Here is an 18,165-nt window from a genome sequence, read left to right on the forward strand (position 1 = left end):
CGTAAAATGCATTTCCTTTTATTGCCCAGTATGTTGCTAATAAAAGCAGTTTGATCCATGTGTGTTCAAAATCAATTTATGTTTTGGATTTGGAGTTCTGCCTGATTAATTTTTAAAAAGGGTCTAAAAGTTTAAAATATGCTCTGGGTAAATATTAAAGGATGATGCTAAACATACCAATAAAACCATCTTTTTTAAGGGAACTGTCAATCCATATTTTCCCCTGCTAAACTAGGGGATATACAATATCCTATTTTAACATATACTGCTATGTAAATTTCATTTAATACCAAAAGAAAAATAAGCATTTTGTGATTAAGCAGTAATTGAGACAAACAAGTAAAAAAGTTGAAAGACATTAGCCCACACAGGGACCAAGAATTCATTTTGCGTTTCATCTTGTACCTGGAACAGGCACCGCTGCCTCTCGCCTCTCCTGCTTCAGAGACCAGAGCGCGGCGTTCTGAGTGGCTGCTTCAGGGATTTATATTCCTCCAGGGTAATAGCACTGATTATTTAATCACCTTGTATGTGCCACTTAGGCAGGGAGAAACGTAGTCATGTGCATCAGGAGTCACGAAGATCGATTGCGCCGTCTGTTTCCTTCTCTCCGCAACAACCTACTCTGACACTCCAGCGGCTGGAGCCAGTTTTTAGAGCAGGTACAACATGTAATCAAATCAGCAGCCAAAATAGCAAAAAGCTACTTTTGGATGTAAAGGAAGTAGTTTCCATCATGGAGTACCAATGAGTCTTTATACGTAAACAAGGCATATGAATTGCATTTCTGAAACAATGAGTGACATCAAGTCGACGATTGCGGGGCACACCGGCTCCCAGTTCCAGGTTTGCGCCTTGCCTGCAACAACACGTAGCCAAATATAAACAAAACGCCATTACCTTCAAATGATGTGCTAGTCTAAAGTTGGGGCTCCAGGTGGAACAAAACCACTAAATGTCTCATTTGGTTCACCCCAGCAAAGTCCAAGTATTAGTACTGAAAAACAGCTTCTTTTGGAAAGTGTCTGTCATCATTGCTATAACAGCCAGGATACACGAACTGCACTCTCCTCCCTATTCTAGGACAGTTAGAACATATTAATGATGAGGGAGAGAAAAAATAATTAAGGCTATTCTTCGAATAAACTATGATTAGTCATGGCTGTGTAATCTGTGTGCACTTACAAATTTTTACAGTGTGTGCTATGCTGTTCTCTACTGTCCGGACACCAGATATCTGCGTAAAATTTTGAAAAATCTCCCTAGAAGTTGTACATAAAAAAATGCTGTATTAGATTCATTTCCACTTGCAGACCACAAGATTTTGGCCTTTTTTAAAAAAAAAAAAGTTTTTTTAAAAATCTACCTATTTTCTTCCCTTGAAGTAGATTCCGTTCCTCCAAGTGAGGAGATGAAAAGTAACTTAAGAGTTTGATTGGAACTTGCTAAAAGGTATCCTTAGCAGGATAATGATTCAAAGTCATCATCTGTATCCCCAGGTTTCTCACACAATTTACATGTGTAAAATTGTCTGCAAGATAAGGGTTGCTGTTCTTGCTCTCCCCATTAAGGACAAATGCTGCTCAAGATCAAAGCACTACTCAAAATGCTTTCTACTTATGAGCTGTGCTGGAGCACATAGCAGTGCTCGGTGTATTTTACTGGACCTCAAATTTTCAGCAAATACTAATAACACCCACCATCCTTTTTTTTTTTTTTTTTTAGTATATCTTTTGCAAGAAGCTTCCCTTTCATTTCATAGGATGCCATTCTAAAATAGGACCAGAACTCAGAAAACTGACTCCTGCTTTCTTTTGCTGTCTTTTACATCTGGTACACCGTAATACATCTTCAAGTGATGTGATTCATGTCACTTTCCAAGAGATGGTAAGATGATCTTTGTTTCTAGTGGCACCATCAAAGCAAGAACGGGCTTTTATTAATCTAATAAAGGCTGAGCAGATGCTACAGTCTTATCATAAGTGGCATTAACAGAAACTGGAACATAGGCAACAAATACAATAACAGTCCTAGTGAGCACTTTGTCCTCTCTACCAGCCATCCAGAACCAGAATTGGGATTGCCAGCTGAGCCTCCAGCCTTCTGCATCATTTTACTAATGCAAAGCCATCAGTAAACATGTTGCCACACTTTCCTTTTAAGCTACATCTGCTGCAATTATATATTTAAGAGGATGCATCAATGATCAGCATCACCGACTTCTAATCTTTAGGGTAACTTATCTCTAATCTCATACCACTATAGAGGTTTTTATTGTCACAGACAAAAAGACTTAATGAATCCTATGTTGGATGAAATGCAGAAAACTACTGCAAAGAGAAACCCTTCTTTTCATACTTTGAGTGAACAATCAGTGCTGTTCTTCTGAACTAGACTTTTAACTTTGCTTTGAAAGCAGCTGTTGATGCTTCGAAGGACAGCTTTTCCAAGATGTGCATGAAGGCTGCTGATCTGAACTGTAAACTAGTACTAGTGGTTTGCTTATAGGTAGCACGCTGGAAAATATCCCTTATTTTTAGCATTTGCTGAAATGTTTGAAATACCAAAAATACCAAAGTTTAGAGAAATCTACTTCAGCTCTTCAGCCAGATAAAATCTTAAAAATGAATTCTAGTACTTTCTAGCCATTCCTCACCCCCCATAAGTTTATTGCAAAGGAGACGTGAATACAATACGTAATAGGTAGTATAAACAGCTTTGCACTGTTTCAAATTCTAGCAGAATTTTTTCCCGTCCTGGCACTATGGCAATCCTCCTTACTACAGTAGTCGAGTGTGTAGTCAGTGGCGTTATGAACATCTAGTCATCAGGAGTGAAGAGCGCAGTAGGAATAGAACTCATTACTTTCAGCCTCAAAACAGCAGTGAAATAAAGGCTTTCTCTGCTTAGCTATTTGTAAAGGACTTGACGCATACTTTGACATAATGCTTTTGAAGTCTGTGAAACTAACTCAGTGAAAAATCCCTTTGTTGATTTTGGCTGTGCAACGCTGGAAAGTTCAGACGAAAATTGAATATGCAGATATTTTACTAGTAAAAAAAGAGAACGTTGTCATAAGAGAAAAAAATCAAACTATTTCCCAATTTATGTACAGGTTCTTCAATATTTTTATAATCAATAGAAAGAAGTTTTATAGATCGAGGGGGAACCACAGGAATTTTTAAAACGTGTGCAGTAATCATAAGCTAAATTCAGCTGTAGAAAATAGATGTCTCCTTTTCCTGTAATTCATAAGATTAAAGAACCATAATCATAGGAACCTTTAGTATTGATTCATTAAAATAAAATAAGATGTTAATTAAAAAAAAAAATCTCTTGAGATTGCCAGCCTTATTCACATATATTGAGAACTCTTGTGATTTTCACTGTTCCATAAGATGATGATCTCTTATTTTTCTAAAATTATGTAGGCATAATTTTAATAATTCCTTTTTCTCTTTTGTTGAACATAGCATATTAATATGTTACATATTTATATTTTATGGAAAATGACTGATTGTGCAATGAACAATCAGCATGAAGAGGGGAACTTTTTACATGACAGACTACTGATGACTGACGTGCATTCATCTGAAGATGATACTCTTCTCTGTCCAAAATCATAGGTGCAGGCTGTAAACAAGGTGTGAAATTTAGCTTTTTAAACAGATGTACAGGAGGCCAAAATGTAAAGTGAAAACCTCAGGTTTATTTAGCAACCATCAACACCAGTTAAAATATCGTGCAATTATTAGCTGAACCCACCTGGTTGCTGCAGAGATGGAATCTCAGTTCTGCAGGTTGAATTTCATATCTCATTAGGGCCTAGCCTGATTGAGTCAATGAACCCAGGTAAAAATGTAAATTTACTATCAATGGTGGTTTGCAAACTGGCTCAGGTTTAAAATGAGTCATGGAGTGATCAAACAGTAAAATCACCAGAACTCACATGGCCTCTGAGAGCAGACAATAATAACCCGCTGAGGACAGAATTTTTTATTTAAGCCCAAGCAGCAGCCAGAAAAGTTCATCTGATTGCCCACAGTATTATGGTCTCTGCTATAGATGCAGCTGGACTTATCCCATTGACAAATCATCTCAAAAATATATACTATTCTATCTTGCTGTAACACTCGGTGCTAATTTTAATCTTATCTGAATTTAAGGTCATACAATTAAAATAATAATATAAGGTAATTAACCAGCCAGAGATTTCTACTTTTGCACCATAATCTTATTAACTCTGCCTAAAAATACTATGTCCCATTATCAAATAGAACTTTCTTTAAAAAATAAAATTAATGCAAACATGCTTAACACATCAGATGAACTTGCGTTTCTTAACAAGTCTCCTGTATATAAATGCTGGCCTTAAATTAACTCATCACATTTTACAATAACTTCTTGCTTTAAATCAAAACTTGACCCTTAAATCATTTGAAAACTGTATTACTGCAAAAGATCCCCTGTGATAACACCAACATTTTTCTAGGCATACAGACAACATTCATACCTTAGGCAGAGAAGGCAACTGGTTGTGTTGATTTGGGAGTATTAAGTAACCATTAGGCGAAAGACAAAGTTCTTATTCCTACCTTACACATTGCTATCCATCTATTTTGCACAGACACACACACACACAAACAGAATTTCAGGGAGTAGTTTTATATATCTTAGCTTTTTTAAAAGTTATTTTTCATTTTACAAGAGAGTTCTCTTATAAAGTTTTGGATAGTCAGTTAAAGCCTAAATGCTATAATATGAAAAAGTTTGAGTTGCCCTGGGACTTGAGAGAATTCATATGTGCACATTGGGGCCCAGACGCTGAGTTGGCAACAGTTCCTAGCGATGAGCAATATCAAACCTCTTTATCTAATCACCCACTATTATTCACTGGTGCTTTCTATTTCCTTCAAAACTCAAACGTCCTAAAAGAAAAACCTAAAAACCCCCATATGCTGCCCTCCCTCAACATATTTTGGGGTTGTTTGTAGGAGGTTTTTTTAATCAGAAAACACGGGAAGTAAAGGAGCTCCATGTGCAAAAAATAGATTCAGATATCATGAAGAGTCCAACTAAATAAAAAAAAGTCTGGAAAACTCAGAGTTGCTAGTGCATCTATCCTTACAATCCCCTGTTGTGGCAAAGCTCTGAAGGAGTCTCCAAACAGCATGCGATTTTATAGACCATATGATCTGCAATATTTACCATGCATAATGGAAATAGATAAGGCAAAGCAAACAGCTTGAATTTTGTATTTCCTTGCTTTTTATTTAGTCTAGGTTGTTAGCACCATGTGAATATATATTTGGGAGTCTCTGTGTTTGTGTGTGTATGCATATGTGCGTGTGTGTATATATAGGTATAAACAAACATATAGAGTCATTTCACTATATTTCTCATGTATGAGAAAAGAATACCTTCTGAGCAATTAGCTTTTAATTTCTAGAATTTCTTAGGAAAAGAAAAAGCATTGTTCATTTTAGTCAGAATTGGAAAACACAAGTTATACTTGTTTTCAGCTTCTATGCTCTCTCGTTGTCCCTAGTGCACGCTGCTTGTTCGTGGAGGTCTTGAGCTTTAATAACAACAAATGTCAACACCTATAATCAGAATACTTGACCATTGTTTTATAACTTTAAAATGCACTGCTATGAAGTGTTAAGCAAATGAGAATAAATGGGAAATGCATTTGCTAACCACACTTCTTTTATGGATCAGTACATACAAGAATAGGAAACAGGTACACATAGAAATTTTGAAGTAGGAGAAAACTTCCATATTACATTGAAAATATAAAGGCACACATTTGAAAGGGATTCCTCTACAAATACAAAAATGCGTGCGAGTCCTAGGTCATGTTGCCAACGCCTGGCTTGCTTGCCTGGACCTACATTTGAAACCTCGGCAGGGGCGGAGGAAGAAAGTAAATACGAAGGTTATTCAGTATATCAAGACTTACCCGCTCTTCCTGTGTTGAGACTAATAGGGTCATATTGTTTCCTTTTATTATTCTACGTTTATCTCTGAAAGCTTGTCCCCTCAGATTTTCCACTTGTATACATTGCTTACCAATATCTATTATCTATACCACTCAGTCTACTGCTTGAAATCTGCTCTCACCAATCTTTACTGCTCCACACTTATCTAAGGTTTTCTGGAGGGAAGGGGAAAAAAAAAACCCAAACCAAAACAACCCACCACAAACAAAGCAGCCCATTTTGCTTGGGAGGTTCAAGAGCAAAGCACCTCCTGCCCAGCAGCAAGGTGCTGTAGAGAAGGCAACCTCAGTCACTAATGAAGCACGTGCATGATGTGAAGGAAAGAGCCATGCTGTGCCACCATGTTTTCCTGAATGGAAATGAAGGAAGTATAAATTCATCAGGAGCACTTTTCTGGTTTTGAAAGCTCTCAGCCAAGGCCACCTGAAAAACAAGCATTTCCATGTGCTTTGAATCAGGTCCTGAGAAGGCACATTTTCCATTCTTGGTGGCTTTTCATCATTACCTTCAGATCAGATTGAATTATATGGGAAAGAAACCCTTTTTCTTTACTTATGAAATATCCCAATTTCTGTGGTTACATTCATCATTATTATTTGCAGAATTGTTTGTATTAATAATATTTGACAGTATGTATCGTTTGGGAATTATCCACATCAAGTGTTTATGATCGATTACCTAAAGACATCATTTATCATGCCTTATTGGATTCTGAATATTTTTTTTATTTACACAGGAGAAAAATGTATAAGGAATTCAGAATAATGGTGAAAAAGAATAATGTACCTACAGGGTATATTATTGAGCTACAGATTATTTATACTAAATCTCATTAAACTTTTGAAGTTCATAAAGAGTTGCCTCATAATCTTATTGCCATCCTAATGTGCTCAGGCTTTTGCTAGTTAGCTCTTTTATTTCTTTATTTCATTTTGATTATTTTCATTTGGGGTCCTTTTTCTCATGTTTCAGAAGGGTTAGTTATGAGTTTATTATAACATATGTAAATTTGCTTATTTTTAGAAAATGCTCTTTAACACTCCGGTTTCCTTGTCAGAGTCGGTAGTGCTAATAGCTGCGTTAATAAAATTATTATCTACAGTGAAGAAATTGCTTTCCATACATAGAAATTTAATGAGATGGAAATTTTCAGGAACTGAACTGATTCTCAGCAGTGGTTTGGTAGACTCTCATAACATCTGCCCATGTGCAGACTGGAAATACTCAACGCCAATAGAGATGTCATTAAATAAGCTCTGCTTTTGTGTTTCACTTTTTTTTTCAATTTCATAAATTAACATTAGCTAAATGCTAATGAATATCTAGATTTACTGACCAGAAGAGCTTCTTTCCTCGGGTAAATTAGGTTTCAAGAATGCTATAGGGTTAGGATTGTTTATTTATGTTATTTTATCTCCCAAGAGGAATGAAAAAGCGAGTACGTGCATCCCAGTTATAAACAGGATCAGTTCACTAGAGACTTGCAGATCCTTCTACCCCTATTATCCTGACATGAGGGATTTATTTATCGTTTCCACAGGCTTCGATATTATCACCCACTATGAGGCATACGGCAGTGTGGAAACAAACCCCACGCTGCACTTACTCTGCTTAGAGCCTCGTGCCCTTTCCCGCCCAGACAAGATTGCAGCCCATTCCAACAACTACAGATGCTTCAGCAGGGGCCTCAGGTGCATTCTGGTATGTAAATTGCTACACTCATAACTATTTTCTTTCACCTTGTTTTTTCCTCTCATTCCAAAAGAGCATGCTTTACCATGAAAAATACAAGAATTGACCAGTTCTGTTACGCGAACATTAAAAATAAAAATGTTCACCTCTCGTGTTCAGACACACACAACATTCACACACAAAAATGTAAAGGCTTTAGAACAGGCACTAAGTATTTTGAGCCATTCTTTTATCGCTAAATCTGTATAAATTAGGAATGACAAAACTGAGTTTATCAGAAAAGCACAGATATCAAGAGAGCATACAGCTTTTTATTCTTGTTTTTGTCCTTGCTGGATGAGTAATTCATGACCTGTATATAATTGACTTTTAATTTCATCTTCATGTATCACAGAGAGAAGCAAAGCTGTCCCCTGCCTTGCTTCCATGAGCTACCTTAATCAAGCATACATATATTAAGCATATCCTTATTTTATTCCTAACTGTTAGTTCTCATCTGTTCTCCAAACTACATCTCCTGACATTCACGATTAAGGAACTCACCATTCAAAGCAAAAGTAAGTGACTTTATCATTTGACTGTAGATCTTAAGGAGCAAAGCCTCTAAAAGATTAAATATCTAATCCTTTGATCTACTGTGTTCGCAACTGCCCTATCTATTTTATAAGCAGGTTGACAAAAGCATTATGGGGCCTGGGATTTGGGTAATGGGGCAATGTTAAACCTTGCACTCTTCTGTGCTAAATAGTGGAATAATATTTTTCTAACAGAACACTATTACTGTGAACTTCCTATAATGGTAGTTGGGACAAAACTGAACACAGATGTTATTTCAAACAATTTTATGTGATGGATTTACCAAGATATATAAAACAAAGTAACTGAATATATTCAGAATCAACTATAAAGAAGTTCTTAAGAAGTGAGAAGTTCATTACAAAGAAGCAGCTAAATGAGTTTTAAAGAGCAGACTGATCTCTCTCGGAAAGTGGGGAAAGTAAGTACGGTTACAGAAGACTGGGGAAGGTCAAACATGGTATCGATTAAAAGGGCATAACAGAAGTATCAGGAAACTGCAATCCAACTGAGAGAATTAATTTGAGGAAAGATACCAGAACAATTTATTAAACAGTTTGTACACACCTTGACAATGTTTTATCAAAAATAAATTGTTTATCATCCACTCACTATTATGGGTTTATCGTTAGATAAACTTTTAACCTTATTCTTAGAGAAACCCTCAATATCACCAAACTGGGTCCACTTACGAAAGTTTAAGAAGGACAAGCAGACAACTGGAAAAGTTTAAGCTATAACCACCATGAAAATGTTGAAAGAACTCCAGGCTTTTGGGGCAAGAACATAAAAGCATAATAACAATCTTCCAGTATTTAAAATGCTACCAGTAAGAGGTCTGTGACCAATTGTACCATATATCTACCTTGTTAAGACTATATATAATCAGCTTTGTTTGCACCAGGGTCAGGTTTTAGGGAAACCTTGCTAATTTTGAGGAGGGGTAAACCTTGGAATAAGTTACCCAGGGAAAAAAAAACAAAAACGAAAAACCACCACCCTGTAACATTTCAGTTGATATATTTGCAAAACAATGTAGTTATATATGTCAGAAATTATTTAGATATAATTGATCCTCCTATCCTCTGGCTCTGATAGACTAAATAACTTTTTCAGGACCATTCTAACTTAACATTTCTGTGAACCCTGCTGTAACTGAAATGAAACAATGTCCTTTGGCAAATCACTGCTGGTGTGACAAGTGTTTAATACAGGTTCAAACCCAGTGCTCCAAAATAATTGTAAGTTTCAGAGAATTCTAAAGGGGAACCCCCACCTCTCAAGCAGATTAAGGGATCTCTGGAAGGGATTATCACTTTTCATTTTGACATTAAAAAAATACTACATTACACACTGGCACAGTTGCAGTAGACAAGTAATCCTTTGCCCTCCTGAGGTTTTTGCAGTAAGTCTTCATTCTTCGTTAAAAAGAATCGATACCAAAATGTGATTGAAATCTAAACTAGTACCTCTAATTTAGAAACTAAGCAAAAAAAACCCCATCAAAATTCAGTAAAGAACAGATTTTCTTGACTTTAAAAACTGGTATATAATTGTTCAAAAATACTGAACTATTTAGAAGTGATGATCAAGTCAGAAACATTAACTTAATTTCCTTGAAATTTTCAGCCAAAGATGGAAAGGTTAATGGCCAAATCTCTCTATCTATCTCTCTCTCTCTCTTTTCTTTTTTTTTTTTTTAACTCACCCTGCAGTAATGGGATGGGAATCAATCTGAAATTACCTTTTTGAAATCCTGTGAACAATCCTCCATCTCAGGTGATCTTTGGCAAGCCACATACATGTGGTGTCATTAAGAATACAAGCAGCTCATGATTTAATCTCTTCTGTTTCTGATTCTGAGGGAGCTGAAACGTTGCATAAAAGAGCAGCTACTCACACAATTTAGATTGCAGTAGATTGGAGTCCTCTATTTGTCCAAGTTCTTTCTTTCTGAAATGGAAGCACAGGAAGGGTATCCAGTTACATTTTAGCCTTGTCCTTTTCAAAACAGATCTGAAACAGAGCCACAAGCGTTCTAAAGTATGAAATCAATATAAAACCATGCACAACATTGATGAATGAAACTAGAACTACAAATAAGATCTAAAGAGCACTAGATTTTCACAAGAATAGATACTTTGGAAAAGATTTCTGACCTACTTCACCAGAATTTCATTAGAAGGCTCGCAAGACTTTAGTATCATCTCTCAAGGTGAAAAGTCAAAGGTAAGAAACAAATATATCAGGGCAACACTTTGAAAATTTAAATTTACAGGTAGATCCTACCAGTCCCCAAGATTTTTTTTCTGCTACCCAGTATTTTTAAGTTTTCTCCTGAAACTTTCTTTGAGGAAGAAACACAGTGTAAAAGTATCAATGCTCTTTTTCATGGTGTTCTCACAAATGCGTTAAACAAGTTCTTCAAAACAGGCAAGGACTGATAACTTAGATAGGACAGAGTACTAGAAAGGGTAACTGGCTATCAGTATTCAAAGTGCAGTAAGAAGAATCCAGTCTCTAATTCCGGTAAAATTCATAAACAGTCATTAAGGATCTGGTGACTTATGGTGCTGTAGCCTACTCATAAATGGGGGGGGGAAGGAAAAAAAAAGATAGAAATAGCAGGTCCTTTCCTAAAAAGTGTTTTTTCTGACAGTATAATCAACACTATGTCTATATGATACACATTCTTTGATTAATCTTGTCCTAAAAGTATAACATCATAATCTAAATAGCTGCCTTCTTTCAACACTTTCACTCCATGTATTTATATTGTGTTGCATGGTATACCATAGCTCTTCATTTTCCTGTTGTCTGCAACATACAAAGAGACCAGCCAGACTTCCCCAGTCCATCCTGACTCCCGAGTTGATCTGTCTGAGAGCACACTACAAGATCCAACATCTTATGGAAAGGAGGGAATTTAAACACAAACTCACTGAATGCTACGATCACAGGCTGGGTTTCACCTGTCCATTTCCTGCCAGTGACATTTTCTGAGATGCCTTAAGAACTTGTTCTATTCCTCATTTGAAAAAAATAATGTTCTTTTCTGGAAGTTCTGTGAAAAATAAAATGGAGAAGTCAGTAATGGAAAAACGTATTAAAATAGAAAATAGCTTTTAGTCAGAGAGGAAATCAATTGCAAACCAGTCCCAAGAACTAACGCCTGCTTGGTTTACAGTACATCACGGTTAAAAAGCTGCCACTTACCAATTTATGCTTCCAATCTTCCTTCTATCTGCTCTATATTACAGGGATTACAGAAGTGGCTGACAGAAGTAGGCAAAAAATTTATTTGGATTTGCACCTTCTTTTGTGTCTCCAGCACCTAGGCTAGGCACAATCTGCAGTCATTTGGTTGAAACCTTTTATCTCCTCTTATATCTATCAGTATCAGGTACACTGAACACCAATTTTGTATTCAGGCTGGGGTACCTTCCAGGTACCTTGCACAGGGTACAAGATCCTCAAAAACTCTTCCACACAATATAACAGAAGGAAAATCCCATAATAATATAGAGAAGAGCATTACACACACTTTTAGTTGACAGTGCACCAGTGAAGAGTGAGTCAAATCTAAGCAAGAGCTGAGATATTAGACAGATATACCCCCATGAAGAAAAGAGCAATTTTCTATCACAAATTGCTAATTAGCATAATTTTTTTAAAAATGGAAACATATCACTATTAGGACATTTTGATTTTTCACTTTTAAACAACAGTTTATTTCTGAGCATTTCATCTGACAGGTAACACTGAATTACAATGTAAAAATACAAAATGTAAAAACTGACGAACAGAAAAGGACAAAAACTACTTCATCTTAGAGGTTCTCCAAGTGAACCCCTCCACTGATGATTTTCTGACATTGAAGAATGCCTCTCTTCCTATTAACACTTAAATCTAGCAGTATGTGCAGAACTAGATTCAATGCATGCCTAACAAACACATGAAGTTTGTATTTATCAATTACACTTGTAGCACATACCATTATCCAATCTTACAACACAGTCTTGCAGTGAACTGCAATGCGTCACAAATAATACTGACCTTGTCCAGCTAAAACTTCATATTTCAAATTTTGGAGGGTGATTTCTGTTCTGTATAACCATTTTCTTATGTAACAATATCATCGTTATAACTGCCTATATCCTTCCCAGTACTTCAAAATGCACTTACCATAACTTCAAAAAGTTTTGTATGTTTCAACTTCCACTACAGTGGGAGCTGACAGAAATTTAGTCAATTCAGGATATACCTACTTGAGCAAGTACTGCAATAAAATAGAACTGGGTCTGAAGAGTGTGGAAATGCCCACATAATATGTGCTGGAGATAATTTATTTCAACTGTTTTGATGTGGTTTTGAGGACTGAATGCAATTGCTCCACATGAGGGGCACTTATATGCATGCTCCAGTTTCGTTCTAAAATGGGTCTTTCTCCACAGGGATGAGTAGTGTGCTTACCTCCTCCAGCGCTAAAAAACAAGCAATGAAAAATCCAAAGAGAGAAGTTGGTATAGGCTGTCATTTTGGATTGAAAAGATATACATTGCTGCAACGCACTCCTATCAAATATTAGTCCTCTGATATCAGTGGAGTTGTATCAGAAACGAGTATAAACGTATCATGTCCGCTTTCAATATTGGATAATCTTATTAAATGCAATATATTTTGGCTGCAAAACAAGAATTCCATTATAGGAATAAACTTTAAGTATTTAGATTTTGTCAGAATGAAACCAAGATTGTTTATTGCAGAAACAGGGAAGCAGAAGCTCTTCATAAACAGCCAGAAGGCTTGGTAGTGAGAGCATTCATCTGCAATGTCTGGACTTAAATCTCTGCTCTGTTTTATTTGAAGCGAGGACTAGAAGTTGTCTCGTCCTCCAGACTTTGCCTTCACTAATAGAGTTGGTCTCTCTCACTCAGTAGAAAGTTGAAGCGGCTCTTTGGGGACAACTCAGTGACTGCCTAATGATTGACCTTGCTCCTCTGATGTGGCCACAGCCTGGAGCACCAGCTTCTCTACTCTGGGTCTCCATCTCTGGGTCTCACAGGGACTCCATCCATTTCACGCTTTGATCACAAATGTGGCGCTGGCAAGAGTTCCTTCAAACAGATACATTTCCACAAAAAACTCCAATTATTTTCCATTTTCCTCACACTTTTTTCCCCTTAATTCTTGATCAGTTCAAACAAATTTCTAACTGGTTGTTCACCCTGCAGTTACAGCTCACTAGGGTGTACGGCAACAGGTTTGGGTGGTTAAAAGCACAGAGGCGTAGGCCTGCTACCTCCAACTATCCTTAATCCAGACACATTCGTAGCAGTGGCAGCAGGAATTCCTTAATGCCTTCAAATTCTCCTGTTCATATATTGAAGATTAAGGACAGCATAACCTTCACAGTAATACCATGGCAAGCCTTGTTCCTGAGCAATGCTCCATTCAATATCATTCCAAAACTGGCCCAGTTTGTCTTTATGCCCTTCATATAGATATAGCTATTCTTGAAATCAAAGGTCATCTATAGTTCCCGTACAGTCAAAATGTAGATGCATCTATAAGGAGCACAATGGCAGCACAAAAAGAGTGGTAAAGATAGATTATGGAAGACTACAGGATACAAGGCTAAATAACATTCAAATCCATAGGAAAAAAGGGATAAGAGGGCTTCACATATGCTTTTATTTCACAAATAATCACGTAATGTACCTATTTGCTTTCTGAGACCTATTTTACATATATGGTTATGATGTTTTCCTCGATGAAAGGTTTTCAATAAGTCACACAAAAGTTCAGTATTTTATGACTTTTATCAGGCTTTAATTTAACTGACTACTTCTATGTATCCTCCTAATGGGTAAAGGGAAATGAAAGGATTTGTCATAGCATATAACACGCTTAATTCTTTCCTTTCAAATTCATCATCTTTAATTTTGCAATAAAAGTAATCATAGATGGTTTTTTTGGTTTTTTTTTTTTTAAAGGCTGCATTGTTCTCTGATGCCTGTAAACAGAGATAACCTTGGGGGAATCTGTGAATGTACCCTCTGAATGTGTTTTGCAAGAGTGGCTGTGTTAAGTGGTTTCTTTGTCAGTCCTAGCACAAAATACTGTGGCCTGATGTTCTCAGTCTGACTTGCAGACCTTCTTTGTGAATACAGATGACTGCATCATGAAATTTAATTTAAATTGTATGACTATCTAAACTAAATCGTAATCCATAAAGAAACAAACATTCAATCTACAGCTGAGGATTTATCAGACAAACACTATTCAAACTCTATATGAATTAATAAAATTCTGAGCTAGTCTCTGATTTATTTCTTTTTACTTGTGAAATCCATTTTACATTATACAGGTTACATAAGTGAGTACCTATGAAAAACACATTTCACAATCAAAACTAAGACAGTCTCTTTTAAAAGCTTCATGTGTGCAATTCTATAAAATGCAAAACATACTCTGTGTTTTGCAAATAAGTTTACAAAGTGTTACCATTGTTCTGTGTGATTTTAACAAGTTGTTTTAAACAATCACAGAACACAATTGAATGCTACAAAACACACTAATTTGGGAAAATGTCTGTTTGGAAACCGAGTGTAAAATTGCTATCATATCAGCGTGAAAATCTATCATCATTTTTAGGAAAAAATTAATTTGATTGAAGACACTCATATTTTTCACTGAAAGCTTAGTAATTATTTCCAGGTGGTATATGGAAGAGAGAAACATTTTCCATAAAAATTGCAAAAAAAAACCAATGCACAATACATTTGAGTCATTTGCATGTTTCATTACAAACCTGTCTCTCAAATACCAAAAGAGAATAGCAGAATTTTGTTACAAAATTATTCTCAGGGTTTCAAGAACTAATTATTTTTTTGCTTTGGGACATACTCCAATATTAACTAAAGTCAGCTGAAAATTTGAGACCATCATAGAATGTAGCAAGGTTTGTGGAAATGTGATGTAACAGTTTCTATAGCCTATCTGGAAAAAACAAATACTAAACACCAATAAGGGTATTCCCGAGTTGAAATGCACACTTTTTGGTGATTATAAATATTATTCTTCTTCTATAAGCATTTTTATTTGTTTTAGAAAGGCAATACTGTGATATTTGTAACTAGGCTATAAAATAATGTAACTATGTTACTTTCAGTAGATGTTGTTATATATTTTTAAAACTTAAAAATGTGAATTTTTCATTTGGATTATTCTCAAGACACAGGACCTTCTTGTGCTATCTTGTTTAGCATTTGATTGTTTTATTACTAAGAATTATGCAGCTACTTAAATAACCTTTGTCTTAGCCTTTAATTTTTTTCCTCATAGAAAAAGCAAAATAAATTCACCTTGCCCTTCTCATAGGCTGAATAGCAGCAAATTAAAATGGGAATATTTCACTTGACAAATTTAATCCATCCATCTGTTCTAAACTTTTCTGTCAAAACCCTCAAATATACCTGATGCTTTCCTAATAACTAAGCGTATAGTAAAAACTGTGATGTGGAAATGAGCAGAATATGATGTTTTCCTGCTAGTCTAATGTGTATTAGGTTTTGACACTTGTCTATCTTACATGTCAGCTTGGAAGCTATCTGCATTTGTTCAAAGATATTGCCACATTCACAAACAGACGACTTGTTTCTCTCTTTATCGTATCTGACACAGAGTGTAAGGCAATAATATGAAGAAAAATACTGCTGCTATTTTAAAATCTACTTAAATATCACTTCCTGCATTTCTGCCCAAAAGGGGTGACAAGGTGAATTAATTTACTGGGGTTTAGAACCACCAAGTGTCCTCTGATACTTGACTCATGTATCATATATAATATTTTATACAGAATTTCATAGTAGTCTAAGTATTCCACGTGTCAGAAGCAAAACACCAAACGGATGTCACAGTCCAGCAACTTGTCTAACACCGGGTCTTGTTTTTCACACAAATGTTTACAATGGGTGCTAAACGTCATTGCACTGAACTTTCTTCCGATTAAATAAATTATAAATAAAAGGGGATCCCAAGTACCGTTCTTCAGATTTCAAAAACAGCCAAGCTGCCTGCTGGAGACCGCAGGACCTGTCATCCAAAACATCTGACACACTCCTCAGACGCTGATGCATACGCCACTGCAGAGCGAACAGTGGATTTGCCACACTGACAGCAGAAAAAGAGAGCTTTAACTTCAAAGAATATGAATACCGTACCTATGGGCCTCACAGTCCTACTCGTGCCACCTTTCACTCCCAATGTATTTTTGTTTTTCACATGGCTGTTTCCTATTGACTCTATCAAACATGGTACTAAAAAATAAAAGATATTGGGTGAGATATGGAAATCGCTTTCCAAGGGAATTGAGCTTCCATCTGCCATTTACACTTTCGCAGTTTCTTCTGCACGCCCTCCTTCCATTTCTGCTTGGTTTCATGATTTAACTCCATGTATGCTGAGAGCGAGTCATGCTAGCACGCAATTTTTGGTTTGTAGAAATCATAAGAGAACAAACTCCATAATTTTATATATAAAAAAAAAAAAGAGTATTTTTCTGAGGTATACCTTTTAAATTAAAAAAAAAAAAAAGCCTGATTAGAAAAAAAGGCAAATTCCAATCTTCACACAACCAAAGCCTTGGCAGCTGAGTGAAATAATAATAATAAATCCACAAGAAAACAAAGAAAGAAAACACTGAAACCATCTGCTCCAGGGGGAGGTAGAGGAAGGAAATTCTATCTTGAGCAATGTATGTAGGACCTGCACCATTCAATAAGATAACATGTAATTCCTGGATCCCTGGAGCTCCTTAGAAAGGCTTTATTGAGAAACCTTTCTCTATTGCTTAAAATGTCACAATTTTTATATATATATATATATATTAAAAAAAAGTGGTGTTCTTTTCCATTGTCCTTAAGCTCAAAAAAGCAGCAAAACTTTTCTTTAATGTTTACAAAAATTATGAGCAACCCAGCCTGCCATAATTCAGTGTAACTGTTTTTCTGGTAAAATAAAACTAATGTAAATGTGTTGGCAATGTAAACCACTAGATAATTGAAACAACAGCAATCAGTGATACATCAGTACAATTATTATATGCAGCTTCAGCCTGCTTTGATAGTGAAGATTCCTGGTTTGATATTATTAAAGTAACATTAACTATCCCTGCCTGGTTATATTTCACACTTCACACACATTTACTGTAGAAGCCGAGCACCTCACAATCATTTATAATTTATCTTCACTGTGAGACGCAAAAACTCTATTAGCCCCGTTCCACGTATACAGGACTGAGGTACAATGAGAATAAGTCACTTTCCAATTTCACATGCAAAATTGTTTCTGAGAAAAGATGTAGAAGTGGCAATCACGAGCCTTAGGCTAGTTCCATACTCGCCGGACTGTCCTTTCTCACAGACCCCTGCTATTGAGATTACGAAAATTTGCAATATACTACAAAATATACTGTTGGCTTTTCAGAGGTCTTATGTAAGACTGACTTCATCTTCTGGCAAGGTAATAAAGTGCACAGAGGCTGTATAGTCCTGTTTCTTATTCCTTTGGATATATTTATTTGAATTAGTTTAGTAATATGGTAATATAGTAATATTTTGAGGACCATAATAAAATGTCTGAATGTGGCATCTGTCCACTAACGTTTTTGAGGTATAGTTATACCTCAGTATTTTAGCAAACAGACATTGCAATAATGAAGAGTTTTAACAGTGCCTGGTTTTCTCTTTATGACTTCAGTGCTTCTTCCCGATTCCCCACTTTTAATTGGGCTCTAGATGTAAAACTGAAGACATATCTAAAACAATCTTAGTACAGAACAACTTTGGGTTTTGACCTCAGGTCTCCAGTTGTAATTTAAACAGGGGATAGG

Source organism: Aptenodytes forsteri, unplaced genomic scaffold (assembly GCF_000699145.1).
Source record: "Aptenodytes forsteri isolate BGI_AS27 unplaced genomic scaffold, ASM69914v1 Scaffold371, whole genome shotgun sequence".
Taxonomy (NCBI): Eukaryota; Metazoa; Chordata; class Aves; order Sphenisciformes; family Spheniscidae; genus Aptenodytes; species Aptenodytes forsteri.